The following is a 25,394-nucleotide window of genomic DNA, read 5'->3' on the forward strand; positions in this document are numbered from 1 at the left end:
AGTAAGTTTGAGTTCTGTGAGCACTGCATTTTTGGTAAGCATAAAAGAGTTAAATTCAATGCTTCCGTTCATACCACCAAAGGGATTTTAGATTATGTGCATGCTGATGTGTGGGGACCTTCCCGCAAGACTTCTCTTGGTGGTGCAAATTACATGCTTACTATCATAGATGATTACTCCAGAAAAGTGTGGCCATTCTTTCTGAAACATAAATCTGATGTGTTTGATGCTTTTAGAAAGTGGAAAGTTATGGTAGAGAAGCAAACAGAAAGGAAAGTTAAATTGCTTCGTACTGACAATGGCATGGAGTTTTGTTCTACTGTTTTCAATGATTATTGCAGCGATGAAGGCATTGTCAGGCACCACACCATCCCATATACTCCTCAGCAGAATGGTGTGGCGGAGAGGATGAACAGAACCATCATCTCCAAGGCTCGCTGCATGTTGTCTAATGCTGGTATGCATAGACGTTTCTGGGCTGAAGCAGCCTCCACCGCCTGTTACTTGATAAACAGGTCACCTTGTATTCCGCTTGATAAGAAAACTCCTATTGAGGTATGGTCTGGTTCACCTGCTGATTATTCACAGTTGAGAGTTTTCGGTTGCACTGCTTATGCTCATGTTGATAATGGAAAGCTAGAGCCCAGGGCTGTTAAGTGTGTGTTTCTTGGTTATGGTTCAGGAGTTAAGGCATACAAGTTATGGAATCCTGAAACTAAGAAAGTTTTGCATAGCAGGAATGTAGTCTTTAATGAGGCTGTCATGTTTTATAAGAGTTCATCTACAGATGTTACTGATGCTGTTGATTTTTCCTGATAATTCGATGATGAACAACGAGAGGATTAGCGTGCAGGTGGAGCACGTGGAGGAGAAAGAAAATGATGTTGCTGAAAATGATAACACCGTTGTTCAAAGACTCACCACCTGTTTTGCAGCAAACAAATAGTTCCATTGCTGCTGATAGACCGAGGCGTAACAAAGGTCCACGTCCTCGTTTAATTGAAGAATGTAATCTTGTTGCTCATGCTTTGAGTTGTGCTGAACAGGTGGAGCATGGTACTGAACCTGCTACATATACTGAGGCCGTTGCATCCGTTGACCGCGTGAAGTGGATTTCTGCTATGCAAGAGGAGATGCAATCGCTTGACAAGAATGGCACATGGGATGTTGTGCCCTTGCCTAAACAAAAGAAGGCTGTCCGCTGTAAGTGGATATTTAAAAGAAAGGAAGGTTTGTCTCCTAGTGAGCCTCCAAGGTTTAAGGCAAGGTTAGTAGCAAAAGGTTTCAGCCAAATTCCAGGTATTGATTATAATGATGTATTCTCTCCGGTTGTGAAGCATAGTTCCATTCGTGCATTCTTTGGTATTGTGGCTATGCGTGATCTTGAGCTTGAGCAGCTAGATGTAAAGACTGCTTTTCTGCATGGTGAGCTTGAGGAGGAGATATACATGGACCAACCTGAAGGTTTTGTTGTGCCTGGTAAGGAGGATCTTGTTTGCAAGTTGAAGAGGTCCCTTTATGGTCTGAAACAGTCCCCAAGACAGTGGTACAAAAGGTTTGATTCATTTATGCTTGCACATGATTTTAAGAGATCTAAGTATGATAGTTGTGTCTATATCAAATTTGTTAATGGATCACCAATATACTTGCTGTTATATGTTGATGATATGTTGATTGCTGCCAAGAGCAAGAAAGAGATCACTATTTTGAAAGCACAATTAAGTAGTGAGTTTGAGATGAAGGATCTTGGTGCTGCTAAGAAAATACTAGGTATGGAAATTACAAGAGACAGAAAATCTAGTGTGTTATTTCTTAGTCAGCATAATTACATTCAGAAAGTTCTTCATCGTTTTAATATGCATGATGCAAAGTCTGTTAGTACACCAATTGCTTCTCACTTCAAATTGTCAGCATTGCAATGTCCTAGTACTGATGAAGATATTGAGTACATGTCTCGAGTTCCATATTCTAGTGCTGTTGGTTCCTTGATGTATGCCATGGTTTGTTCTCGTCCTGATTTATCCTATGCTATGAGTTTGGTCAGTCGATATCTTGCTGATCCTGGTAAAGAACATTGGAGAGCTGTTCAGTGGATTTTCAGGTACCTTCGTGGCACATCCAAAGCTTGCTTGAAGTTTGGCAAGACCGGTGAGGGACTCGTTGGCTATGTGGATTCAGATTTTGCTGCCGATTTGGATAAGAGAAGATCCCTCACAGGTTATGTGTTCACTGTTGGTGGATGTGCTGTGAGTTGGAAGGCAACGTTACAATCTGTTGTTGCCCAATCTACGACCGAAGCAGAATATATAGCAATTAATGAAGCTGGCAAAGAGTCTGTTTGGTTGAAAGGTTTGTATGCTGAGCTTTGTGGAGATGATTCTTGCATTAACTTGTTTTCTGATAGTCAAAGTGCAATATACCTTACTAAAGATCAAATGTTCCATGAGAGGACAAAGCACATTGATATCAAGTACCATTATATTCGCGACATTGTTGCTCAAGGTAAACTAAAGGTATGCAAGATAAGTACTCATGATAATCCTGCTGATATGATGACAAAGCCAGTTCCTGTTTCCAAGTTTGAGCTTTGCTCGAGCTTGGTTGGTATAACTATTTAGCCCAAGTGGCTGTTGGCGCCAGCAAGTGTTTTCTCTTTGTTGTTCAGGAGATTGTTGAAGTTCATGCTACAAGATGGAATTTGTCTCAAGGTGGAGTTTATTGTATTGTGATCCAAATTCATATACTAAAGGGAGGCTAACTTCTGCTACGGATCGTTGGCACCGCCTATATATACATCTTGTAAGCCGCCGGCTAGGGTTGATCAGAATATAAGATAACCCACGGCGTTTGTAAACACCTCCCGATATAGTGAAGTTTTGCTGGCTGGCGCCCGTGGTTTTTCCCCTTCTGTGTTGGAAGGGGTTTTCCACGTTAAATCTTGTGTCCCCTGCGTGTGTTCTTGTTTCGTTCTTCGTTATTTGCTTGTCGCTTTTATAACACGTGCAGCAGCAGCAGCAGCCTGGGAAGCAATCATGTTGACCGATCCACCCAGAGCACACCCGTGCGTGGTAGAGGCGGAGCGCGACAGCCCGCGAGGCCCAATCGTATCGTCATCGGACTCGCCACGGTATCGTCATGAGACCGACGCACAGCCCGCGCGGCGCGGCGTCACGTAACGGCGCAATAATGCCACTACCTTGGCCGTGGCTGTCGTCGCGCGCCGAGCTGCGACCTGACTCCGGAATAGAGCCCCGGTCAGAGTCCAGGGACGGCGAAAGACGTCGTGATTGGCGATCCAGGGAGCCGGGTCGCCGGGCGGCGCCGTCCGTCCGTCGTTGCGTACCGTGCGCGGCTGCCTGAGCTAGCGCACTCCCGGGACGAGCCTCCACTAGCTTAGCTAGGCCTTCCATGCACTCTCCACCCCGGCCGGGGCACATTCTCCACCGCGCGCCTCCGTGGTCGTATCAGCTGAGCTAGCTATGCCACGATCGACCGACTCGGGCCGGCGCGCGCTTCCCTAGCTAGCTAGGTGCAGGCGCCGTCTCTGTTTGTGTACACACACGCGCTGACGCCGGCCGGCACCACGCCGGTGCACTAACCCACTCGGGTTTCGACTGGTTTGAACTCTCCCAACTTACCAGTGTGAACGTCATGTTTGTGCGTTGGTCTCGATCTCAACTCTCCTCCATCTTCTAGCTAACGTGACCAGGTCGTCCTTTGCAGCAGCTCAACCCCCACTGCGGTACACATCTCCTCTGCTTCACCAGTGATGAACCAGGTGTACATGTATCACGTGTAGCCGTGTAGCTCGGTTTCTACGTTTTTTCAGCGAAAATTACGCAAGCATTTTTTTTTCTTTGAGAATGCTGGCAAGTCGCGAGCATGTGGGAGACGGCGATAGGACGCATAAAAGGATCGCAAGTGGGCCGTAAACACGTTTGGTTCCTTGCCCATTTACTGAAACGTGCACAACATGTCGATCCGGCCCAAGATATTGGGCTGCCAGTCCAGCGACCCCATGTTAACCTTCCCTGCTAAGCCCAGCCATTTAATCTCCACAATCCCATTTTACACCTTAGCCCATTAATAGTGTGTGCGGATCATCTAGATCTAATTTCAAAATTCATAGCATTTCTCCAAAAAAAAACACCGTTTTGGCTCTAGTGTATTGAGTGGGTTTCATTCCTATTTTTTTTATCAGAATTCCCTAGGACCCACTGTATTTTTATTAAGGATTTGCTAGTTCTCAGCTAGATGAGAACTAACTTCGTGCTCAGTCAAGTTCTACACTATTTGATTTGCATCGTGATTCGTCCTAGTCATTATTTGTAACATGAGTGGGTTGGGAGTTCAAGACCTTGAGGTCAAAAACTCAGCCTTACTAGGTAAATGATTGTGCAAGCTACTTACTGAGGATGGGGTATGGTAGACTCTCATTAAGAGAAAGTACACTGGTGAGAAAGCGGTATACCAAATCCTCTGGAAACCAGGGGATTCGCATTTTTGGGTCGGCCTTATTGGTTAAAAAAAATTCTTCCAATATGGTACTTTTTCAATTAAGGATGGATCGCAGGTACGATTCTAGGAGTACTCTTGGCTAGGGAATAGACCTCTTTCAAAACAATACTCGACATTATATAGCATTGTTCGTCGCAAAAGTGATACCATTATCTTAGTAATTGTGACCTCACCCCCGTTAGTGATGTTTAGCCGAGATTTATATGGTCAGAGACTGGTTGTGTGGAATGCCTTACTTCATCGTTTGAAACCCATTCAACTTTCTATAGGCTCCGATGAATTTCGTTGGAACTTGTACCCTAATGGGAAATTTTCTGTAAGTTCACTACATAATGCAATTATCCAACCTGATATACGAGTTGAAAAGAACAAAAAGATTTGGAAGATGAAAATACCACTAAAAATTAAGATTTTTGGTTGCTATTTACGTCGAGGGGTGATCCTAACCAAAGACAATCTTGCTAGAAGTAGTTAGTGTGTGTTCTATCATCACAATGAGACGAATAAACACTTATTCTTCCAGTGTCGTTTTGGAAGTGTCGTTTTGGAAGATCTATATGGTCATGCATGCAAGTAGCATATGATATGTATCCCCCAACTTGTCTTGCCAATATTTTTGGAAATTGGCTTCATGGTATTGATCATGGGTTCAGAATGCTTATTAGGGGTGGGTGTGTTTGCCGTCGTATGTTCGCTATGGCTATGTAGAAATGACAAAGTTTTTAATGATATAATGTGTTCTCTCTTGCAGGTTATTTACAGATGCACCGGTACTCTCTGTTTGTGGTCTACGATGTAAAAGGTTGAGAACCGTGGCCTATTTACGGAGGTCTGTACACGGGTGGAGGCTACGACGAAGGATTTTTTTCCAACATAGGTGGTAGCATAATCTACGAATTTGGCCACCTAGTCCCCCTTAGGCGTTTTTACAATTGCTCAAGATTGATATGTAATTTGCCTTTTGTTTTTTCTTGAGACTCGAAAACGGCTATGTGCATCCTAACTATGCATAGGACAGGTGTAATTGCTTCACAAAATTAATAAAGCTCCCATTATCGAAAAAAAAGTTGTAGCATGAGTTGCAACTGAAATTTGATGACATCATTTGACTGAGAACGAAGTTAGTTCTCGGTCGACTGAAAAATAATCACACCCTTTTATTAAGACCCATTACAGAACTTATGTGCGTTTTGGACTTAGTTTTCAAATCATTTATCTGAATGATATAAATGATATACTTTCAATACATATTAACTAGCCATAGATTTCTATTGTGATTTTTTCAAATTACTTATCATTTAAGTGCAGTTAAAATAAATGCTAAATTCTTTCTTTTGAACTTCATTAATTTATAATTCTCTTGTTTTACTAGAATTTTTTAAACAATTAAAAATCTACTAAGTAAACTGGAAGTGGTAGTTTTTCCCTAAATAAATTATTTCTAGTTTAAGGTCTATAGGTTGGCTCTTTTGTGTATCGACTTTGTTTTTGGTGTAATTTCTTTTCGAAAAACTAGTAATTTTTCATTTTATTTTATTTTTATTCTTTTCACCTTTCCCTTCACGGTATTTGTACACTATAAATCAAGCCAAATATTTTCACATCTACTCGACAGCAATTAATTGTCCATTCCCAACCCCGAGAGTACGCATGCAACGATTAGGACGGTGCCATCGCCTGTCGGTGCCGGACCTACCGCATGTAGGATCGACATATACCACCCCCCTCCACAACACACACACACACTGGCATGGGTATACCTTATTGGGAGTACGGCTTTTGTAACCCTGGTACATATTCAAGAGCAAGCCCACCAAGTTACAATTCTGGAAGCATCCGATGTCCAGGAAGCAAAGCATGTCGGGTAAGGAAAGGTGCATCAATGGAGCCCACATAAACAACACTTGTAAACCGAGCCGAACTAGACTCCGGAAACTAGCCTCATGTATAAAGGCTAGGAGGAGCCAGCGGGAGGGATCATAGAATCATTATTGTAACCCTAGATTTACTCTAGTATTATGGTGACTTTGCCTCATAATCAATATATTGTCGGACCACCTTGCTTTTCTAACCAGCTGACGAAACCACTAGTGCACCTCTTTCCCTAAAACCCTAAGTCCATATCCATGGACATTGCCGAGGTTACCCCTCATCGCACACACACAAACACACTCCCACGTGATCTTGCATGATGTGTGCGTGACTTGCCATGTATCTCTCAGTGATGGCCCATGACTCTTTGTAGGTTGCCCCCACATCATTAACATCAGGTCGTTTTGTCCACCATGGGAGGATACAACCACTGGCCGGAGGTTGTCTTTCTGCGTCGGGTGGAGCTTCGTGCAAACCGAGTTGAGCTCTCCTAGACATGGCTATACATGGATCCTCGCGGTAAGGTCGTTTCCTAGGTCAGGTCGACACGTAGAACCGGATCCCACAGACCTAATCCATACCCAAGCGGGCGAAAGGTGGTGCCCAGAACCATGTGAGGGGATGAGCCTGACCTCCATCGATTACAAGCCATGGAAGATCACCAATCACTAAATCCTCAGGAGTTTCATATAATTAAAACTAATCAAATCTAATACCCTAATAATGTTTTTCCGCCACCACTTAAAGACCTTTCGGCACCTTATAACCCTAACCACCATATATATAAGAGGAAAGAGGGATGCCAAATAGGTAAGGAGACATACGCTCGCAACATGTTCAGCTAACATCATCTTCTACCTCCACCCACCATAGGATAAATGGATCCATACTCAAGATCATCCGAACATAGTAGAGACAACCAAAGCATGCAACACATAGAAAGTAGGATTTTTGCATGACATTTTAACGTCCGGGATCTCAACCTATACAAATTTGTGTCTCCAGTGTGCTGCCATTCCGATCTTTGACTCTGACCCTGATACGTCTCAAACGTATCTATAATTTCTTATGTTCCATGCTAGTTTTATGACAATACTCACATGTTTTATATACACTTTATATCATTTTTATGCATTTTCCGGCACTAACCTATTAACAAGATGCCGAAGCGCCAGTTCCTGTTTTCTGCTGTTTTTGGTTTCAGAAATCCTACACAGGAAATATTCTCGGAATTGGACGAAACAAAAGCCCAAGCCCTTATTTTCCACGGATTATTCCAGAACACCGAAGGAGAGACGGAGAGGAGCCGAGGGGGCCCCACACCACCTGGCGGCGCGGCCAAGAGGGGGGCGCGCCACCCTATGGGGTGGGCCCCTCGAGCGTCCCCCGACTCTGCCCCTTCGCCTATATATTCTCTCCGTCGCGAAAACCCTATTACCGAGAGCCACGACACGAGAAAAGTTCCAGAGACGCCTCCGCCGCCAATCCCATCTCGGGGGATTCATGAGATCGCCTCCGGCACCCTGCCGGAGAGGGGAATCATCAACCGGAGGGCTCTACATCACCATGCCCGCCTCCGGACTGATGCGTGAGTAGTTCATCCTTGGACTATGGGTCCATAGCAGTAGCTAGATGGTTGTCTTCTCCTCTTGTGCAATCATGTTTAGATCTTGTGAGCTGCCTATCATGATCAAGATCATCTATTTGTAATGCTACATGTTGTGTTTGTTGGGATCCGATGAATATGGAATACTATGTCAAGTTGATTATTGATCTACCATATATGTGTTGTTTATGATCTTGTGTGCTCTCCGTTGCTAGTAGAGGCTCTGGCCAAGTTGATACTTGTGACTCCAAGAGGGAGTATTTATGCTCGATAGTGGGTTCATGCCTCCATTGAATCTGGGACAAGTGATAGAAAGTTCTAAGGTTATGGATGTGTTGTTGCCACTAGGGATAAAACAACAATGCTTTATCTAAGGATATTTGTATTGTTTACATTACGTACAGTACTTAATGCAATTGTCTGTTGCTTGCAACTTAATACTGGAAGGGGTGCGGATGCTAACCCGAAGGTGGACTTTTTAGGCATAGATGCATGCTGGATAGCGGTCTATGTTCTTTGTCGCAATGCCCTAAGTAAATCTCATATTAGTCATCATGATATGTATGTGCATTGTTATGCTCTCTCTATTTGTCAATTGCCCAACTGTAATTTGTTCACCCAACATGCTATTTATCTTATTGGAGAGACACCACTAGTGAACTGTGGACCCCGGTCCATTCTTTTACATCTGAAATACAACCTACTGCAATCATTGTTCTCTATTGTTCTTTGCAAACAAACATCATTCTCCACACCATACATTTAATCCTTTGTTTACAGCAAGCCGGTGAGATTGACAACCTCACTGTTAAGTTGGGGCAAAGTATTTTGATTGTGTTGTGCAGGTACCACGTTGGCGCCGGAATCCCTGGTGTTGCGCCGCACTACACTCCTTCACCAACAACCTTCATGTGGCCTTCATCTCCTACTGGTTCGATAACCTTGGTTTCTTACTGAGGAAAAACTTGCTGCTGTACGCATCACACCTTCCTCTTGGGGTTCCCAACGGGCGTGTGCTTCACGCGTTATCAAGCTCTTTTTCTGGCGCCGTTGCCGGGGAGATCAAGACACGCTGCAAGGGGAGTCTCTCACATCCAATCTCTTTACTTTGTTTATTGTCTTGCTTTACTTTATTTTATTTTCTGTCTTGTTTGCTTTCTTTATCAAAAACACACAAAAAAATTAGTTACTTGTTTTACTTTACTTAATTCGGTTTTGCTTAGTTTATTTTTATTGCTAAAAATGAGTAATCCGGAAGTTGAAGTTCATTCATTTAAGCAACAAGGGGGAGAAAGTTTTAAAGATGCTTGGTATAGAATTAGTGATGCTCATCATAGGTGCACTAAGAAACACTCCACTATTATCCTCCTTAGGAACTTTTATGTTGGTATCTCTAGCTAGAATAGGTATGTTCTTGATACTCTTGCGGGAAGTAATTTCCTAGGCACTCCTGCTTTAGAAGCTAGTTGCATTATTGAGAGTCTAGTTGGAATACCACCTGTTAATGAAGCTAAAATTGAAATCTCTCTTGAAGATGTCATGAAAAAGTTGGAGGCCATAGAGAAAAATCTTCCAAGTGTTGAGACTAATTTGGGAATATTACTTGTTAACACTGATAAACTTGATAAATCTCTAGGAGGAATTAATGAAAGAATTCCTGTCTTAGAAACTTGTGCTATCCATGATAATCAAACCCATAGGATTGATGAACTTGAAGAAGCTATGGGAACCTTGGGTTCAACTTTTTCTTATCTTAAGTTTAAGGAGAAAGCTTATGTGGGTAAGGAGCAAAAGTTCATGTATGTCTCTAAGGTGCTTAAGCCAAAGAGCTATTATAAGCCTAAAATTGATAAAGCCCTTAATACCACTATGGGAAATTTAGATAATGGAGCATCTAAGATACCTATTGTGACAAGTTGTCTTTTTAAGGAAAATCATGATGTTAATGCTTCCTCTTTTGATAATACTTAATTTACACTTTCTGCGCCTAGCTGAAAGGCGTTAAAGAAAAGCGCTTATGGGAGACAACCCATTATTTTACTTCTGCAATTTTTGTTTTATAATTGTGTCTTGGAAGTTGTTACTACTGTAGCAACCTCTCCTTATCTTTATTTTATTGCATTGGTGTGCCAAGTAAAGTCTTTGATTGTAAGGTTGATACTAGATTTAGATTTATGCGCAGAAACAGATTTCTAGCTGTCACGAATTTGAGTAGATCTCTCTGTAGGAAACTCAGAAAAATCTGCGAAAAATCATGAGTAATCCTCATATATGTACGCAACTTTCATTCAATTTGATCTTCTTCATCTGAGCATGTTAAGTGCCTCGAAAAAATTCGTCTTTACGAACTGTTCTGTTTTGACAGATTCTGCCTTTTATTTCACATTGCCTCTTTTACTGTGTTTGAATGGATTTCTTTGCTCCATTAATTTTCATTAGCTTTGGGTAATATCCAGAAGTTTTAGGAATGATTATGTCCTCTCTGAACATGTGAATTTTTGATTATGCACTAACCTTCTAATGAGATTTTTTGAGTTTGGTGTGGAGGAAGTTTTCAAGGGTCAAGAGAAGAGGATGATATAATATGATCAAGAAGAGTGAAAAGTCTAAGCTTGGGAATGCCCCCGTGGTTCATCCCTGCATATTTCAAGAAGACTCAAGCATCTAAGCTTGGGGATGCCCAAGGCATCCCCTTCTTCATCGACAACTTATCAGGTCACCTCTAGTGAAACTATATTTTTATTCCGTCACATCTTATGTGTTTTACTTAGAGCATCTGTATGTTTTTATTTTTGCTTTTGTTTGAATAAAATCGGATCCTAGCAATCCTTGTGTGGGAGAGAGACACGCTCCGCTTGTTCATATGAACACTGGTGTTCTTAGCTTTACTTTTAATGTTCATGGCGAAGGTTGAAAACCGCTTCGTTCATTGCTATTTGGTTGGAAACAGAAAATGCTTCATGTGGTAATCTTTACTATTAAATTGCGATAGGTGGCTGCTGGTGTCACACTTGAGCTTTTATTTTTCTTATTTTCATCTAGCCCAAAGAAAAAGCGATGTGGCCCAACTCTCCGATCTGGACGGAAAAAACATCTCACGCGTATGCGCGTGTACGTCGCGCCAGGCACTCTTCTCGTCTCCACCTAGGCGCCTCCTGCCGTATCAGAGTCGAGTCGATCGCCCACCCCACCCCCACCCCGTCTCGCAGTGATAATAAATCAGCCCCCTGGACCCCGGTTCTGATACAGATTGAACACTTTGTGAGCTCTCCGATGGTCTGCACGGTCGGAGAAGACGCAGAATCCGCCGCTGGGCAGGGCTTGGGGCCGTTGTGCTGACCTCCTAGCACCTCTGTGCCATGGAATCTGCCCGCTGTGCTGACCTCCCTAGCACCTCTGTGCCATGGAATCTGCCGATCTTGACGCCGGGGCAAACGCACTAATGGTTGATCCGGCAGCCGACGCGCTCGATTTGGTTACGCGAGGGCACGACTCAGTTGCCAAGAAGCCCCCGATGTCATGGCAAGCGGACGTCGAGATTTGATTGGCCTTGCCGGCGGCAGCGCGCGGAGCAGGACGGGCCATCGCCAGCACTGGTCGTACGTTGGCGGAGGAAGTGCTTCAGTATCAGCCAGAAGGGTGGAACGAGATCCATTGGGTATTATTATGTATAGAAGGAAGACAACAAGGAATCGAGGATGCCGCGGAGATTCCGTTGTGTGCTGCAGAAGGTGAACAAGCAGATGCATCTGAAGCTATGCGTTGTGATCAGAAGAGCCGGTCCCCTGTTTGCGTTTGCTTATCCATGTGTAGCCGTGTCTTGGAGCTGTGCCCGCATGCAGATCAGGTCAACGTCAATTTAGCAAAAGTTTCAATGTCTATTTGCTCAGTTAAGTTAGAGCCATCTCCAACAGGCGAGCGGCAAAAAAACCGTCAGTTTGGTAAGCGCGAACGCCCGCGCGAACCCCCAGCGGACGCGGGAAAAAGGCGCCTAAAATCTTTGCCGCGCCCGCGCTTTAGCGCTATCCCGCGCGGGGAAGTTGCCGCATCGGTTGCCACGCGCGCTATAAAGGCGAAGCGACGCGCGTACACCAAGCGCTGAAGTTTTCGCGTGTGTCCGCCTCCGTCTCTCTCTCTCCCTCTCTCCACCGCTCTACCTCCCGCGCTGACGCTCCGCCTCCGGCTCGGGCAAGATGCCTCCGCGCCGCCGCTCTGCCTTCGGCTACCGCGGCGTCTGCGCGCGGCCGAGTGGCCGCTTCGACGCGGAGATCCGCTCCGGCGAGGAGCGTATCCGGCTCGGAACTTTCGACACCGCGCACGAGGCGGCGCGGGCCTACGACGCCGTCGCCTGGCGCCTCGGCCGCCCCCGCCGGCAAATGAACTTCAACGATGTTTGGACGCGCGAGCAGGCAGAGATGCTCGCGCCGCCATCGCCGGCCGTCACGACCGAGCAGCGGCGGCACGCCCGCGAGCTCGAGCAGGACGAGCGCCTCCGCCTCGAGTGGGCGCGCGCGTTCCCAGAGGACGTCGCCGCCATGGAAGCCTTCTACGCTCAGAAGAAGGAGGAGAAGGCGAAAGCGGCGGCGAAGAAGAAGGCCGACCGCGAGAAGCGCCGGGCTGAGTCAGCGACGAGGAAGGCGGAGAGGGCGGAGAAGGCGGCGCGGAGGGCGAGGAGGGCGGAGGAGAAGAAGAGAGACGTCGGACCGTCGACGAACATGCCCACCTCCTCCTCCTCCTTCGAGTGGACGACCACTCCGGTCTCCGACACGACTCCGACTAGCGGATCGTCGGACTTCGAGTGGGAGCACTCCGAGTAGATTTAGTTTAGTTTAAATAAAATATCGGTGTTTGTCGAAATTTTAATATATTTCGTAATTTTCAGTTAAATTTTCGTAATTTATTTGATTTGTCTGATCCGTTTCAAACGATATACGATTAAACTAGCCGTTCGCGTGGCCGCGCGCGCTGTATTTTAGCGCATCCGACGGAGGTCCAATTTTACCGCCCGCGCACGCGCTGCATTTTGACGCGTCCGGCGAGGCAAAGTTCGGCCAAACGCGCGACAACCGTTTACAGCGCGTCGGAAGGAAGGTACGGTGCGCCGAATTTTTGTGCGCCTGTTGGAGATGCTCTTAGTTGTTCAGTCCACTTTAATGACCTCCATTGCACTTGTGGTTTCACGATTGGTTTAGTCCATGTGTAATAGTTTCTGCACCTGGTACTGTGCAGTTGCTTCAAAGGTTTGTGGATGCCATGATTTGGGGTTTTGCTGTATAAACTATTAATTGAGATATGGATAGGTGGAGCGCATCGTAGGTTTTGTATGTGGCTGGAAATATTAACCGCAATTCCATTGAGCGCAGTTATCTATTTGTACAACATTCTACCTAATCAGAAACTTCGTTGTTCGAGTTAGTAGTACGTAATACTCTGACAACTTTTCGACATTATTGTCTTAGTCTTTTTTCTTCTTATTTCTGAAATCAGAATAGAGTGCATTATTGCCAGGTTGAACAAAGACATAATAAAGGCTGCTACGATGCCCTGATTTGGATAAGTAAAGTACAAGAGCATGAATGTAGGAGTGTCCATACAGCAAGTAGTCTAAGATATAAACATTTATATTGATAAGGTGATCCTCAACAGAACGTATACAACCATAATGCAGTACATCTTCTATTTATCATATTTGCGCAGACGTCGAAAACAATATATATGTGTGAGGAAGTGCCAGTCACCCGGGATGGAAGGGATCACATGGAATAACTAGCTCAGCGAGACCGCATAATACAGAGGCGGTATAGCCATTCCGAAATTTGGATGGAACTAAAACTTTCAGTGACCCTCCTGAAGGTTTCTATTGAAAGATTTGTGCCTCTTGTGTTACTTATCTATCTATCGCAATTATACTAAAATCCGTAGCAACGCACGAAGTACAGTAGTTCATATGGAACCGATATGAGTCTGCAAAGTCCAAGATTTGAGTAGTGATCCTATCTCCTGGACAATAAATACTTATCAGGACTACCTATGATGATCTATCAGATACTGAACGAGTAAGAAGAAGTTTTTATACAAATCTGCGAGGACAATCTGAAATTGCTACGTTAATTCTCCTTCATTGCATGGGGCTCTCAGTATGTACAGAGGTGTAGAATTTCTTTGGAAAGACTGGAATTAACAGGCGGCGCAGTGAGATCATGCGGGAAAACCTGAAACAATCGCTATGCAAGAGACTGCTAGCTGTTTCTCTAACACTCCACCTAGGCCTATCTCAGTTAGCCACTAACACATCTACCTATTTCGACATCCAATTCACCGCTTGAAGGATTGCTCTGGCAGCTCGCCGTTGACATGTTGATCCCATTGATATGTTTTGCACGGTTTTGGAAGTAGATTTCAATGGAGAGCCATTCTGCATCATACTCTGTGATGCAACAGACACAATGTACATCACTTTTCCACACGCCGGATAGTGCCGTCATTTAACGTTGATGGCTACTTTGCCCCCAAGCATCGGAGAGAGTAGCAACACATATAAAAAATCCTTGCCATTTGGATTGCACGGATTTAAACTTATAAAATTGTGTTCAGTTAATTAAATGTGGCCGTAGCAACGCACGGGTTTTGTCCTAGTTGGTATATTATCTTGAATAATTTGATAGTTGGCAATTGTTTTGAGCTCTCAAATAGATCATGTTTAAGCTCTTGCATCATGTAGCTTGAACCTATTAGTGGAGAATTACTGTAGAGCTTATTGAAATTTGGTTTGCATGATTGGTCTCTCTAAAGTCTAGATATTTTCTGGTAAAAGTGCTTGAACAACAAGAAAGACAGTGTAGAGTCTTATAATGCTTACAATATGTTCTTATGTAAGTTTTGTTGTACCGGTTCATACTTGTGTTTGCTTCAAACAACATTGCTAGCCAAATCCTTGTACTGAGAGGGAATGCTTCTCGTGGATCCAAAACCTTGAGCCAAAACCTATGCCATTTGTGTCCACCATAACTACCTACTATGTGGTATTTCTCTGCCATTCCAAAGTAAATTGCTTGCGTGCTACCTTTAAAATTTCATTCCTTGTCTTTGCAATATATAGCTCATGGGAAAGTAGCTTAAAAACTATTGTGGTAAAGAATATGTAGCTTATGTATCTTATTTCTTATAAATTGCTTGTTGAGCGGTAACCATGTTTCTGGGGACGCCATCAACTGTTACACTTTTGTTGAATATCATGTGAGTTGCTATGCATGTTCGTCTTGTCTGAAGTAAGGGTGATTTGTCATGATTAAATGGTTTGAGTATGCATATTGTTAGAGAAGAACATTCGGCCGCTAACCAAAGCCATGTATCATGGTGGAAGTTTCAGTTTGGACATTAATCCTCACTCTCTTATGAGAATATTGTAGGAATTCGTAGCATAGAAAAAAATTCCTACCGCGAGAACGCAATCCAAGCCAAGATGCAATCTAGAAGATGGGAGCAACGAGGGGATGAACGAGACTAACCCTTGAAGATTTCCAAAGCCTACGAGAGGAGGCTCTCGTTGCTGCGGTAGACGATCACTTGTCGCTTTCAAAAGCGCGTAGAAGATCTTGGTGGTGCCACAATCGGGCAGCACCTCCGTACTCGGTCACACGTTCGGTGTTGATGACGACGTCCTTCTCCCCGTTCCAGCGGGCAGCGGAAGTAGTAGATCCTCCTCGAAATCCCGGCAGCACGACGGCGTGGTGGCGGTGGTGGTGGAGAACTCCGGCAGGGCTTCGCCTATGCGCTGCGGGAGTATTATGTGGAGGAGGAGAGGCTAGGGTTTGGGGAGAGGGGGTGGCTAGGGCGCCGGCCAAGGGCAGCCCTAGGTGGTGCGGCCAAGAGTAGCTGCCCCCTCCCTCTCCTCCTCATTATATAGGTGGAAATCCCCAAAGATTAGGTCAAGAGTCTCCGAATAAGACCCCAACATAAAACCTTCCATATGACCAAACCTAGGGGGAGTGGGACTCCCCCCTTTCCTTTGGTGGGGTGGCCGGCCACCATGGGGAGGAGTCCACTTGGGACTCCTCCTCCCTTAGGCTGGCCGGCCAAGGTGGGTGGAGTCCCTCTGGGACTCCACCTTCCATGCTGATTTCTTCCGGAATCTTCTAGAACCTTCCAGAAAAATACCGGATCATTTTCAAACCTAGAAAATGACTTCCTATATATGAATCTTATTCTCCGGACCATTCCGGACCTCCTCGTGATGTCTTGGATCCCATCCGAGACTCCGAACAAAACTTCGAACTCTATTCCATATTTCCATATCTACTTAAACGACATCAAACCTTAAGTGTGTCACCCTACGGTTCGCGAACTATGTAGACATGGTTGAGACTTCTCTCCGACCAATAACCAATAGCGGGATCTGGAGATCCATAATGGCTCCCACATATTCAACGATGACTTTAGTGATCGACTGAACCATTCACATACGATACCGATTCCCTTTGTCACGCGATATTTTACTTGTCCGAGGTTTGATCATCGGTATCTCTATACCTCGTTCAACCTCGTCTCCTGAAAAGTACTCTTTACTCGTACCGTGATATGTCATCTCTTATGAACCATTCATATGCTTGCAAGCTAATTAGACGACATTCCACCGAGAGGGCCCAGAGTATATCTATCTGTCATCGGGATGGACAAATCCCACTGTTGATCCATATGCCTCAACTCATATTTTCCGGATACTTAATCCCATGTTTATAACCACCATTTACGCAGTGGCGTTTGATGTAATCAAAGTACCCTTCCGGTATAAGTGATTTACATGATCTCATGGTCGAAAGGACTAGGTAACTATGTATTGAAAGCTTATAGCAAATAACTTAATGACATGATCTTATGCTACGCTTAATTGGGTGTGTCCATTACATCATTCACATAATGACATAACCTTGTTATTAATAACATCCAATGTTCATGATCATGAAACTATGATCATCTATTAATCAACAAGCTAGTTATACAAGAGGCTTACTAGGGACTCCTTGTTGTTCACATAACACACATGTATCAATGTTTCGGTTAATACAATTATAGCATGGTATGTAAACATTATCATAAACACAAAGATATATAATAACCATTTATTATTGCCTCTTGGGCATATCTCCAACAGTCTCCCACTTGCACTAGAGTCAATAATCTAGTTTACATATGTAAAGATATAACACCTTGGCCTTCCGGTGCTTTATCATGTTTTGCTCACGGGAGAAGTTTTAGTCAACGGATCTGACATGCTCAGAAACGTATGTATTTTGCAATTCATTTGCGTCTCAACGCATCACTCATTTTCCAAATGAGTCGGCATTATTCTTATATGTTCAGTCCTCTGGTGGAACCTTAATTCCGCGGTCTGAAATATGTCACTAATATTGTCATACACAATATAGCTTCAAAGTTCTGACACTATCGGAACTACACCAAGTTCTCCAAGAACTCTTCGACTTAAACATCCTCAGTCATTGTCAAAACAATGACATACTATGCCTTCATTTGTAGAATCCGTCACAATATTTAGAACTCTTCTAAATCTAGCATTGTGCTACCTTTTAAACAACACTTAGTCTAATTGAGATTTGAATTTCATTTTTATATGTGACCAAACAAATATCGGTGCAATACCTTAAAGTGATTTGTTTGTCATTACCCCATATAAAACTATATATGTATCCTTGGTTCTTCTAAAGCACACATGGATATTCTTACTGTTTGTCCAATGATCATCACATGAATCATTCTGGTATATGCTCCTAACTCTTTAGAGTATAGGACATCTGATTTTGTACATATTATTCGTGATCTAAAATCACTCATGTGTTTTTACTCATTGAGTGTCAATTACACTCAAGTCTTGTTAAACCTTCACATGACAAGAACATTTTCTTAATGTTTCTATATTGAACTACTTCAATATCCATTCTATGTACTTTGACTCAAACTTATTATGTGTTTCAATCTATCTTCATAGATCTTGACACTAAATATGTTTCAGTCCATATCCTTTCATTGAAGTTAATTTCTCAATGAAACCTTTTAATCAAGTATATAATTACATCATTTATAACCAACTATATGTCATCTACATAAAGTATTATAAATATGTCTCAGTGCTCCCACTTAATTTCTTGCAAATGCAAGCCTCTTCATCGTTTCTGATGAAATCAAAAAACTCTTTGACTATTTCATCTGGTGAAGATTCCAACTCTGTGATACTCACTTCATCCAATTGAAGTTTGTATACCTATCTAGTATTCCACGGACTAGCAAAACAATTGGTTGTATCTTGTATACACCTTTAATACACACTTCTGTTAAGTAATGTATTTTGCCATCCTACTAGCATATCTCATAAAAGAAATATGTAATGATTACTAGAATAATCTACATAGACTATAAGCATTGCTACGGAAGATCTAATCTTATCGTAGTCAACTCTTTGAACTTTGTCGTAAACAACTTTTCGACAAGTTAAGCATCTTCAAGGATATTCCATCCAAGTCCATCAATTTTATAGATCCATTTACTTTCAAAAAGTATTCTTCTATCTTGGATTTCATGCCGTATAGCCATTTTCGGAGTCAGGGCCCATCATAACTTCTTTGTATGTAGTTTATTTATCATTGTTCAAAAAACAATCCTTTATCCACAAATCATTTATTTGATCACAAAGTAAATCATACCTACAAGGTTCAATAGGTACTTTGATCTCCATGGCTAAATCACTTTGTATTCATGAGAGCCATGATCGTCGTGGCCGCTTCCGGAACCAATTTCGATGATGCGCTACTCTGATCATTATGCTCAGGTTGATAAACCGTATCAAATTCTATTGTCCTCCCACTCAAATACTTCGCTAGAAACAATTTCTCGGAAATAAGAAACGTTGACAAACACTTTTGTCTTTGTCTCGTGGGAAGAATTCCCAATCAAATCTCTGGAATAACCAACAAAGACATTCATCCAATTTTAGTTGTAAACTTATTTACTTATGCTATGCATACCAAAATTTAAGAAAGGACTATCAAGTTTCATACCCATGCCATAACTCGTATGGTGTCATTTCAACGGATCATGATGATGCTCTATTCAGTGTAAAAGCGGTAGTCACTAAAGCATAATCCACAAAAATATAATGGCATCAATATTTTATCTCATCATTGATCCAACAAGGTTTGGATACATCTCTTGAATAGTCCATCATCACTATGATACTCCAAGAAACGTGAGTTGTAGAACAATTTCATAACTCTCTTAGATGTTCGCTAAAACTAGTAATTCAAATATTTCCACTATGATCCAATCATAGATATTTGACTTTTCTATTATGATGATTTCCACTTCATTCTGAAATTTAATTGAATCCATTCAAATGTTTCAAACTTCTTCCTTATCGAATATATCCACATATATATACTCAATTCATTGTTTGAAGTTTTCATGAAGTAGAAGAATCTCCCGCACACAACTATGCCCAGTGAACCATATACATCATCATGTATGTTTCCACTAAGTTAGTTGCCCATTCAAATCTTGGCCTATGAACGGTACTTCAGTCATTCTTTTTAGAAGAGATTTGCAAGCGCCAAATGATTCAAAAATCAAATGACTCCAATAATCCATTTGCATGGAGTTTCTTCGTGCGTTCCTTTCTAACATGACCTAAATGGCGGTTCCACAAATAAGTGGAATTCAAATCATTTGCCTTATGGCATTTTAGCGTCAGTATTATGTGTGTGTGTTTCACCATTAAGATTTATAATAACTTATCCATCGTACATGGAGTAATGTCATAATTTGAACAACTCATTGTTTTCATTTGACCAGAGCAAAATAACAATTATTAAGTTCTTTATTATAAATTCTAAGGGCTAGATAGAATGCCAACGATGAACATAATAACACTTTATTTTTGTTCCAGACGTGCATTCCTATCATATTCCTTGTCAGTCACTTAGGCCATTGTATTCTTGTATTGCGTTGTTTTGTATGACACTTCATACCAACCAATATGGTACAAATACCCAAGAATTTCATTGTGTGACCAAACGAGGAATACATCCATAACATGTATATCATTTATATACACCTTAGCTAGACTTTCTGGTCTTTTCTTTCTTTCTGCCAAAATATCTTTTGTAGTTTCTCTTTTAGCTTTCCTCATTCTCAGAAAACACTTCACCTTCAATAACTTCTAGGTTTGTTGGTCAAATACCAATAACCTTGAGGTTCTTTCTTTGAAGTTGATCATCATATGACAAGTGTTTTAAATTTCACTATTAGTAACTTTGTAATATGATGAACAATTTCACTCATAATTTTATCCATCATTTCATGACGACTTTCAGAGACCATGTATGTACATGCTAGGCTCGTAAAGTTTAACCTCAGTATTCGCATGTGCAAATCTGGCTTGCACCCATTGTATGCACACGTAGAATCTGTAACACCCGATCATCACGTGATGCTTCGAAACTACGAGTCTTAGCAACGGTGCATACTAAGGACGATCACTTCATGGATATGCGAATATCGTTAGTGCCCCAATAGTTGGAGGATTGGGACGCCTGTCGTCTTCAACCTTCATACATTCTGATACGTCCAATTTGCATCACTATTTTATATCATAATTTGCTGTTATTCATTGATATATTTCATATTTGGAGATGATACTTATGTTATTTCATCTATTTTGCATGATTCATGATTATTGGAGGATCGCGCACCGGAGTCAGGATTCTGCTGGAAAAAGCGCCGTCAGAATGCAATATTTCGGAAGATCAACAGCTGACGGAAATTATATGAAAAATCCTATTTTTCCAGAAGACGAAGGGAGCCAGAAGGGGGAGCCGAGGGTGTAGGATAACGTTGCATAGAAAACAAAAAATTTCCTACCGCGAACACGCAATCCAAGCCAAGATGCAATCTAGAAGACGGTAGCAACGAGGGGTTTATCGAGTCTCACCCTTGAAGAGATTCCAAATCCTACAAGAGGAGGCTCTTGTTGCTGCGGTAGACGTTCACTTGCCGCTTGCAAAAGCGCGTAGAAGATCTTGATCACGATCGGTTCCGGCGCCACGAACGGGCAGCACCTCCGTACTCGGTCACACGTTCGGTTGTTGATGAAGACGACGTCCACCTCCCCGTTCCAGCGAGCAGCAGAAGTAGTAGCTCCTCTTGAATCCGACAGCACGACGGCGTGGTGTCGGTGGTGGTGGAGAAGTCCGGTGGAGCTTCGCTAAGCGTGCGCGAAGTGGAGGAGCGGGGCGGCTGGGGTTTGGGGAGAGGGGGGCGCCGGCCACTATGGGGTGCGGCCACCTTGGTGGTGTTTGAGGTGGCCGGCCCCCTCCCCCTTGGCCCTCATTATATAGGTGGAACCCCAAGAGTTGGTCTCCAAGTCTTCGAATAAGACCCGAACCAAAAACCTTCCATATGGAGGGGAAACCTAGCCAAGCTAGGACTCCCACTAGAGGTGGGAGTTCCACCTCCCATATGGGGGGGTGGCCGGCCCCCTAAGGGGGAGTCCACTTGGGACTCCTCCCCACCTAGGGTTGGCAGGCCATGGAGGTGGAGTCCCATGTGGACTCCACCTTCCTTGGTGGTTTCTTCCGGACTTTTCTAGAACCTTCTAGAACCTTCCATAGAACCTTCCGCTCAATTTAATTCACATAAAATGACATTCTATATATGAATCTTATTCTCCGAACCATTCCGGAACTCCTCGTGATGTCCGGGATCTCATCCGGGACTCCGAACAAATATTCGAACTCCATTCCATATTCAAGTACTACCATTTCAACATCCAACTTTAAGTGTGTCACCCTACGGTTCGTGAACTATGCGGACATGGTTGAGTACTCACTCCGACCAATAACCAATAGCAGGATCTGGAGATCCATAATGGCTCCCACATATTCAACGATGACTTTAGTGATCGAATGAACCATTCACATACAATACCAATTCCCTTTGTCACGCGATATTTTACTTGTCCGAGGTTTGATCTTCGGTATCACTCTATACCTTGTTCAACCTCGTCTCCTGACAAGTACTCTTTACTCGTACCGTGGTATGTGGTCTCTTATGAACTCATTCATATGCTTGCAAGACATTAGACGACATTCCACCAAGAGGGCCCAGAGTATATCTATCCGTCATCGGGATGGACAAATCCCACTGTTGATCCATATGCCTCAACTCATACTTTCCGGATACTTAATCCCACCTTTATAGCCACCCATTTACGCAGTGGTGTTTGGTGTAATCAAAGTACCTTTCCGGTATAAGTGATTTACATGATCTCATGGTCATAAGGACTAGGTAACTATGTATCGAAAGCTTATAGCAAATAACTTAATGACGAGATCTTATGCTACGCTTAATTGGGTGTGTCCATTACATCATTCATACAATGACATAACCTTGTTATTGATAACATCCAATGTTCATGATTATGAAACTAATCATCCATTAATCAACAAGCTAGTTTAAGAGGCATACTAGGGACTTCTTGTTGTCTACATATCACACATGTACTAATGTTTCGGTTAATACAATTATAGCATGATATATAAACATTTATCATAAACATAAAGATATAAATAATAACCACTTTATTATTGCCTCTAGGGCATATCTCCTTCAGTCTCCCACTTGCACTAGAGTCAATAATCTAGATTACATTGTAATATACCTAACACCCATGGCATTCTGGTGTTGGTCATGCTTTGCCCTAGGGAGAGCTTTAGTCAACGGATCTGCTACATTCAGATCAGTGTGTACTTTGCAAATCTTTACTTCTCCATCTTTGATGTACTCGCGAATCGAGTGGTAACGCAGCTTGATATGCTTCAGCCTCTTGTGTGACCTTGGCTCTTGTGCATTGGCGATGGCACCCATGTTATCACAGTAAATGATTAATGGGTCCAATGCACTAGGAACCACACCGAGCTCTACAATGAACCTCTTCATCCATACCGCTTCTGATGAAGCCTCTGAAGCCGCTATGTACTCTGATTCTGTTGAAGACTTCGCCACCGTGCACTGCTTCGAGCTTGCCCAGCTTACTGCAGCACCATTCAATATAAACACGTACCCAGATTGTGACTTAGAGTCATCAGGATCAGTGTTCCAACTTGCATCGGTGTAACCACTTACAACGAGCTCTTGGTCACCTCCATAACAAAGAAACATATCCTTAGTTCTTTTCAAGTACTTCAGGATATTCTTGACCGCTGTCCAGTGTTCCATTCCTGGATCACTTTGATATCTGCTAGTCAAACTAACAGCATGTGCTATATCCGGTCTAGTACATAGCATGGCATACATGATAGATCCTACTGCCGAGGCATAGGCGATTTTACTCATCCTTTCTCTTTCATCTGCCGTAGCCGGTCCTTGAGTCTTACTCAAGACTTTGCCTGGTAACATAGGTAAGAACCCTTTCTTACTTTCGTCCATTCTAAACTTCTTTAGAATCTTGTCCAGATATGTACTCTGTGATAGCCCTATTAGGCGTCTTGATCTATCTCTATAAATCTTGATGCCTAATATATACGATGCTTCACCAAGGTCTTTCATTGAAAAACTATTTGTAACACCCCAAATTTCAATAAAAAGAAAGTTAGAGAATTTCAGAAAAGCAAAATTTCAAACCAACAAAAACTTTTCTATTTGCATATAGTACCCTGCATAGGACTTGTGCATTTGAGTGATATGCCATGATGATTGCTTTTAATTGTATTTGATATGCTCTCAAACCCTAGTGTGATCATATGAAGATCACCAACCAAATAAATCAAATAGGAAGAAAATCCATAATTTGCAAAACCCTAAAAACCCTCACATATGCCCTATGGCATTTTTATAAATTTTGACCCTAGACCAATTTGGTCTTCACCATTAGTTGAATAATGTTATTAAACACTTATTACAACTTCTGGAATCAAAGTTTCACAATTCAAATGATTTTCAAACACAAATCCCACTCACATATGATAATGGTCAAAATTGACAATTATAGTCTGATCACCACTTTGAGCCCTTGCCATTCATTTTTCCCAAACCAATTCTTGCTAACTCTTTGCACCATTTCAAAGTCAACATCAAGGTGAACAACTTTGGTGAAGATCACCATGCCAAATTCATATTTGATCATGAGCAATGCTCATCCAAAGTCTTAACTTTTTAACATATGCAACATTCCCCCACTTAGCCAATTTTGCAAATTTTTGAATTCTAACAATTCCACCACCACCTCAATTCACCTCTGGTCATTTACAACTAAGATCAACACTCACTTTTCAAACACTTTCACCATTTGAAGTATTTCAAATTGGGCTATTTTTGAATTTTCCAAATTCGGGCACTATTTGACACTATTTGAAATAGTGTTCTACACAAACCTAATCTACACTACACTACCCTAAATGGTCCCCTGGTCCCCTCTCTCACTTAATACCCCATAGTAACCTAGGGAGGCAAACCCTAGCATGCATGACATGGCCATGCCGGCTATGTCGAGCCACCCCTCTCCCCCTCACTCTCCAACCTTGGCCCTGGTGTCCAGCATCGCCAGCACGCCTCTCTACCCCGCCTAGCACTCACCAGCTCGCCATAGCCGCCGTGGAGTCGCCGGAGACAGCGCGCCCAGAACGCGCCAGGATGCCGTTCGTGTCGCGCGTGTGCACGCCGTGGACACGCACTGGACACGCGTCGCGCCACTACCTCGCGCTCGCCCTGGCCCCGCTTGCTAGCCGTTGAGCATCACCACGCCACCACGACGCCGCCAGACATGGCCACGACCAGACCCTGGACCGCCGCCGCCGTGAACGGGGAAGAAGATCCCGCCACTGCCGCGACATGCCTGGAAGCAATGCGACCCAACCAGGCCCTCCCCGACCAAGCTGTCGCCGCCAATAGCATCGCCAGGAACCGTAGAACACTGCCACCACCTCGCCTAGCTCGACCGCTCGCCGGAGAAGCCGTGCCATGGTCAACCTTGCCACTGCCCCGCAACCCTTGCTCAATCCTATAAATAGAGAGTTCCCTGGAAGCAACTGAGCACACCACCTCACTCCCCACCCTTCACCGCTTCGCCTCGCACCGTTAGCCACCTCGATCGTCGCCGGAGCAAGGCCAATTGCAAGATCGGAGCCGCGGAAGCCCTGGAGCAATCGCCATTGATCCAGGCCACCTCGAGCTCCGCCACTGCTACCAGCTGCTTCGTCGTCGTCCACATCTACCTCGCGCACACTGCCATCCCTCGCTGGAGCCGCCGTAAGCTCTCCCACCCCTACTGCCGCCGCCGCACCGTCGGGTTCTCGTCGGAGACGACGATGAACCACGGCCCTCCGATCTATTTCTA

The sequence above is a fragment of the Lolium perenne genome, chromosome 4, assembly GCF_019359855.2.
Source record: "Lolium perenne isolate Kyuss_39 chromosome 4, Kyuss_2.0, whole genome shotgun sequence".
NCBI classification, from domain to species: Eukaryota; Viridiplantae; Streptophyta; class Magnoliopsida; order Poales; family Poaceae; genus Lolium; species Lolium perenne.